This window comes from Diadema setosum, chromosome 10 (genome assembly GCF_964275005.1).
Source record: "Diadema setosum chromosome 10, eeDiaSeto1, whole genome shotgun sequence".
NCBI classification, from domain to species: Eukaryota; Metazoa; Echinodermata; class Echinoidea; order Diadematoida; family Diadematidae; genus Diadema; species Diadema setosum.
In genome coordinates, this window is record NC_092694.1 from 37,319,195 (window position 1) to 37,326,101 (window position 6,907).

The 6,907-nt window shown below is 36.5% G+C and overlaps 1 non-coding gene across 1 annotated transcript; it reads left to right on the forward strand.

Moving 5' to 3' along the window:
- Positions 1-2,311: 2,311 nt before the first annotated feature.
- Trnaa-ggc (transfer RNA alanine (anticodon GGC)) lies at positions 2,312-2,384 on the forward strand. The gene has a single exon. It is a non-coding gene; the product is annotated as a tRNA-Ala (tRNA).
- Positions 2,385-6,907: the final 4,523 nt, after the last annotated feature.

Below are 6,907 nucleotides of genomic sequence, written 5' to 3' on the forward strand. Positions count from 1 at the left end.
TTTTGGGGGGGGGGGAGGGGGGGTGTAGGCAAAGTATCTCACAAATGAGTTGATAAAAATGTTGATATAATAAGAGAACACAAGAACAATCATGTGGATGCTCTCAACATGCATGCTATAGTTTAAAGAAATCAAGCTAGCATTTCATTCAGTTGGTAATTTGATATTTCAATTTTGTGTGTAATGTCAAGGGTTAATGACAATCATATGCTATCGTTGCAGTATGTGACACCATATATTGAGTTTTGTTTGTGTGGGGAGGGAAAACTAAAGATGATTATAGAAATGAGGAGTTGACAAATGTGCTGATATAAAGAGAACACATCGAGACAGTTAGTTAACACTCTCAACCTGCATGATAGAGCTTAGCATTTCATTCAAGTGATAATTCAGTGTTTCAACTTGGTGTGTAATACTGGCCAGGGTCAATGGCAGTGCAGTTTGCAGTATGTGATACAATTGAGTTTCATTTGTGTTGGGGCTGGGAATTATTATAAAGATATAATGTATCTCCAGAATTATCATAAAGTTATCATGTATCTCCATTATAAAGTATCTCCAGGAACAAAAAGTCGACAAAAGTGCTGAAATAAGTGTTCTATAGTAAACCTTGTTATTTAATGTTTCAAGGAAGTTCAGGAATACATCTGATTTGGAATTTCTTAAAATCAAATAAAGGAAATAATGGCATAAATGTTGTAATCCTTGCCATTTTTCTTGATATCCATTAGCCAAAACCTCCAAAAAAAAAAAATTATTTTGAAAACCTCAAAAAAAAATCATGTAAGGATTGAGAGTTGGTTTTTGCATTTTAAACATAAAATCATGAGAGAAAAGAAGTACTCCAAGCTGTATCTGACTTTCTTTTGTTGACACGAACTTTATAAAAGTTATATTGAACACTGTTGATAATATGGTTTACTTCAATGTGCTATATAACTGGTCTTTAGTGCTTCTGTGGTTGGTCTGAAACTGAAGTCTCTACTCACAACACAGGGTTCATTTCAGCATTTTCTGAAAAGCTATGGTGTCTCATGAGGTGAATACATAATAGATGGTAGGGCCAGTATAACATAATACAACTTCACACAAATTCTAAATTCTCTTAAGTGTTCCTGCTTGAATGTACATTAATAGCATCCATGTAAAACATTCAAAAATAGTGAATTTCCTATAGGTCTGACAGTTATTATACATGTGTAAGGTATCATGGCTGTAGAAACCTGTGAGATGTGTTTTGTGTAAAGGTTTGTAGGTACATGAAGAAATATGTGAACGTATGTGCGTGTGTGTGTGTGTGTGTGTGTGTATGTGTGTGTGTGTGTGTGTGTGTGTGAGTGAGTGTGTGTGTGTGTGTGTGTGTGTTCTATTGTGCCTGGTCAATTTGTGCCTGCAAACTACCCTGGGTCCCAGGATATAGGCCAAACCCTTGTTAGGAGTATAGGGGTCTGCGCCAAGACTACTACATGCACTAAACTGGCACTGTCCCTCGGACTGTTGGGAGACGCTACAGTACAGGACCTATGGGAAAGTGTAGTCTTGGCGCAGACTCATTCACCACCAACAAGGGTTTGTGCCTGCAAACTAGCGGTCTGGCAACCCCTTTCCCAACCAGATATTTTGTCAGTTTGTATATTTTTATGATGTACACCCATAGGACATTCTTTTACACCAAGTTTGGTCCATGGGCTCCATGGGGTAAATTACACCCGCCAAGGGCCCTTTTAGGGGGGTCCCTGGGGGCCGAACCCACCCTCAGGGATCAGGCTGACGCGCATTTTGTGAATGAGGAGGGTGGCCCCAACAACTCTGAGGGGTCAAACCTTTTGGGCTTGATGGGGTAAATTGAGTGGTCGCTAGCTCCCAGACTATATGTGACAGTTTCTCTTTAACAAACATGAAAGCGTCGCTAGTCTTCATCCGAAATGTTACCAATGAGCCCAAGAACTTTTCTATATTTTTCTTTCACATCATGAATGGGAGTGCCATTCATCAAACATTCGACATTTGATTCGAGTGGCGATCCACGATATTTCGGAAAACAACATTTGGATTGCTTCAGAGTTAAATTTATTACTAACAGTGAAAGAAGCAGTTTTTATTCAACAGACGTTGATTCATACGTTTATGTCCTGTTATAAGATTCAAATTTGACAAATTGCCCTGCATCGACGGTATTTACGTCGATGCCGGGCAATTCGTCAATCAGTTGCAATGAAAGCATCTCGACGGAAGAATTTCATGAATTTGAATATACGCAATACCCGCTGCATGCTATAAGGATTAGAACCAACACTTGCTGTCGGGCGAAAGCTCGGTGGTCTAGTGGAGATGACGCCTGTTCGGCGATCAGGAGGTCGTGGGTTCGAATCCCGCTCGAGTATGTACGCCCGTGATTTTTATCATGGCTCCTACTAAAACACTGATCAATCCAGTGCCTATTTACGTCGATGCAGGGCAATTTGTCAATCAGCTGCAATGAAAGCATCTCGACAGAAGAATTTCATGATTCAACTGATTTGAAAAATTCAAATTATCTGTCAATGGCACACTGGTTACGGAAGCAGGAGGTTATCATAGAATATTGGGATAGTGTAGCAACCTGTCCTCTCTCTTATAATTCCTATATCATTGTCATCATTTTCGCTTTTTCCTTTGTGATAGAGATTGCAGTGTTTCTGGCCAACTTATTTGTTTTGTTGAAAAGCATTGTCTGAGTATATTAAAAATGAACAAGAAATATTATAACTTCATTCACAGGGACCTTATCAACGAATTATTTTTGCTTTTATTTAATTATTGTATAGCACATAACTCATAATATTTATTTCAGATTACATAGGAAGTAATATTACTATTTTACATATCTATAATATTAACAAGTCCAGGGATTTTTACTCATATTCATGAAAAAAAAATGTAATCTTTTTAATAGTTTTTTTATCGTTGTCCTGCGATGGCATCGCGAACTTAGTCTTCTCATACAGAGATGGGGGCACCGAAAGTTGAAAAAATCGTAACATTTCAAAATGTTAATGATTGTCAATTTTTTCTCAAACCTCAAAAGACGCGATCTACTACTATCGCTCTTTATATTCAGTCCGCATGTAAATTTAAGTATCGTTCTCATTTAATGAGATTCAGGTGCCGGGATCAACGATGGCCTTTTACGCTACTATGAACATCTCCAATTAATCAATTTATTGCTGTGATGCTCAGGCCCCTTTTTGACTCCATTTTAATCAACTGAAATGTACGTACGAGTGGAGAATTTTGTCACTGTCCACCCGACCCCAACCCCCTTTACACATGCACACACACACACACACACACACACACACACACACACATCTTTCCGCAGCTTCTGTGTCTATACGTTGATAGGTTTGTATTGTCGTTGTCATGGTGATCGATTGTTTGATTGACTTTTTCGGAAGTGCTTGTGTTCATCGGACCTTGGTGTAGAATATACTGTAATCAATAGAAATTTAGTGTATGAATTTACTCCCCCCCCCCGCAAAAAAAAAAAAAAAAAAAAATGTTTTGACCTTGTGGAAGACATAAATCATATGACTTGTATCAATATGTAAGAATGACACAAAGTTGAGAAGGTTGGGGAATTATGATACGATATAATGATAAACCAATTTTGTCATTACAGAATGTTGGGATGATGTTATTATTTTAGCTCTCTCATACATTCAGCCTGTTGGTCTCAGATGCTATCTAACCTCTATAACCTGCTAGTCCCTCCCGTTATTATGGTATACCAGTAGTAGTATTGTGTTTATGCATGCAGTTATTGCAGTGTTTCTTGTGAATTAATTTTGTTTGTTTTTGTTCAAAGAGAATTGACAGAGGGCATGTAGACATGTATAATCTTACAAAATATAACTTCCATTCACAGAGACCTTTGCTATGAAATACCAGGATTTGACGCTGTGTCCTATGTATATACCTTATCAACTGAATGATACTCAAATATGATTATATAGGTAATATTGAAATGAACAATATCAGTTGAATATGTAGTATTTTTAGGAATTTTGATCAAGGAAAAAGTACAGTTTTTCCTTTCCTACATAATTACTATACAAGTCAAGAGATTTGTACTGTTCTTGACAAAAGTGAATATAATTTCATTCTATCCTTAAGTTGTTCCTATCGTTGTCCTGCAATGGCTTCACTAACTTTGTAGTCTTCTCGTACATAGATAACAGCACCGAAACTTGAAAAAAAAAATCGTAACTTTTCACCGGATTATCCATTTTTCCTCAAGCTTCAACAACGCCTTCTACTAATATTGCTGTATTCTCATAATCCACATAAAATTCAGTTATCATATCCCTTTAATCCTCTACATTCCTCATGTATTACCTGCCCACAGGTTGTGTGTGAAATTTGGGTACATTTTACTCAGTGGCACAGGGAGAGTTAATGAGATGCAGGTTTCGAGCTAAACAATGGCCTTTCACCATTATCATCATCATTTTCAATTAAATAATGCATATCTATACGCGTTGAGAATTGGGTCAGCCCGAACCCACCTCCCCTCTTCACGAACACACACACACATACACACACACACACACACACACACACACACACACACACACACACACACACACACCCACACACACACACACACATGCAAATGCGCAGAAATATCGCAATCGAAGATCATTACCGTAATTGCTTGCAAACATCACGCTTCAGCGATAGTTATACGTTCGCGTTTTCTTGACCCGCCCTAATAAGCCAGTTCGGGGGTTCCACTTGCGCATGAGCAGCAAAAGGGCCTTATAGTATTTTAAATTCACTGAGATAAGCATGTGGAGTGCAATGATTAATCACGTCATCCAATGGTGCTTTTTTGATTTTCCAGCACAATCACCTGAAAGCAGAAGTGGTATTTGTCAATATGAATAGAAAGAGATTGTTTAATACATTCAATCCAAAATAATGAAATGGATGCTTTCCAAGGTGGTGATTGCCGGACCATTCTGGTCACCTAGGCTACGCAATTTCATCCTTATTTTGTTTTAATATGATTTATACATTTCATAAATAGTTACCTCGGACTAGCTTATTGAACCGAACTGGTTTATTTGATACCAGTCTAGTCGGTAAAACACTTCGGGCAAAACCCAGATATTTTCGTCATCGATCAAATGTGTATATGAAGAGTTTTATTGCAAAATGAGGTGAGCGCCTTTTTTAAACATTTCAAAGTATAAGTCCATCATCGGATAGAGCAAATTTAAACCTTTCCATTAATACCTCACTTGTGACATAACTAGGAACATTATATAAGCTATGATTTAAAAAAATCCGGTATTTTCTTGTTTTGGTTATTTTTCTTTCTTTTCTTTGTTTTTTTGTTTTTTTTTTTTTAGCAGCTTTACTCACAAATATCTCAACTTAACAAGAATGGAGATAGCTCGTATCATATAGCCTTATGTCAATTTCAACAGGACAGAATCTTCTCCTCTTCCCAGATTAGAAAGATGGTGATAATCTCTTTGTGTTAACTTTACTTAATAACTAATAGCACATTCTTTTATTGGATATCTGTTTGCAATTCCACTCACTGAGTTGTTGTAAGTTTGTTTGTTCTAATTTTTTAGACACTCCTCTCATGCAATCATTGTTATGAACGACCAGAGCAAGGACGACTGAAAATGAATAATGGATTTATCGTAGAACTGTCTCAACATGACCACGAACTGAAACGCACACACACACACACACACACACACACACACGAAGTATATTTCAATTAGGCAAAATACACGTTTGAATAGTATTTCAAAAGGTCCGAAAACATACTTAGCATATGTCCTCTATCCAACCTATGTTCATTTTATTTATTCTTTGTCAATTTCAACAAAATATACCTTGAGATACAAAGCATATCATTCGAACAAAAAGCAAAAGTATAAAACATATTCTAAATTTACCACAATTCAGCGTAATCACAATACATAGGTGGTACGTGAAGATGCAAGATATTTACTCAATAATATTGGCAATGGTGGGGATGCTATAGAAAACAGGGCTTATAATAATTATGCATTTATTTCAAAGCAATTATCAATAAGGTACTAAAAACCGTATAATAATAACTATGGATCCAGCTTTAGGGAGACATTTTTTTTTTTTTTTTTGATATCCTTATACTTTATTAACCCTTCCTGATGTGCACAAATTTCACACACATTAACCTATGGACAGTAATTTATTCTGGCATGTAAAGGGTTAAAGAGACACACGACCTTAGGGAGACTGTGTGTCTCCTTAACATTTTCAACTATATTATATCCTATTCAATCGCATTTTTTCTTGCTGGTATTGCTTATCTTCACAATGTCTCCATAAAGCTGCATTCAAAGTCATTCAATATTTCCTATGCTATTTGAAGGAAATAACGAGTAAATAGAAAATAAACTCCTTTTCCACCATATACTTACATTTTTCGAAGAATACATTTCCCTAAATCGAATTTAGCAATCACTTCCTCCGTATCATTAATGATTTAAGTTTCATCTTCTACGAATGTAAAATAGGAAACGTTATATTAATTGCTTGTCGAAACGTTACTCACGTAATAATTACCTAGCTGATTGTTACAAAAAAAAAAGACATTCGTATCCTTCAATAACAATTCTGAGCTTGAGCAAACAAATCCAAGGCATAAAAGTTATTGATTCTCTAGCCTCTTAACTATTTTGTCCCAATTCAATGGAAATCCCTTGCTGTATCACCATACGATTCAGTGCACCGGCAATGTGACAAAAAAGAAAATGGGAAAAAAAGCAAAAACAAAAACCTTGCAAGTTTGGTTTCCTTGGGGTCTATGTTAGGTAAGACGCATGAAGTTTTATTCATCAGTTACAAAAAGAGAAAT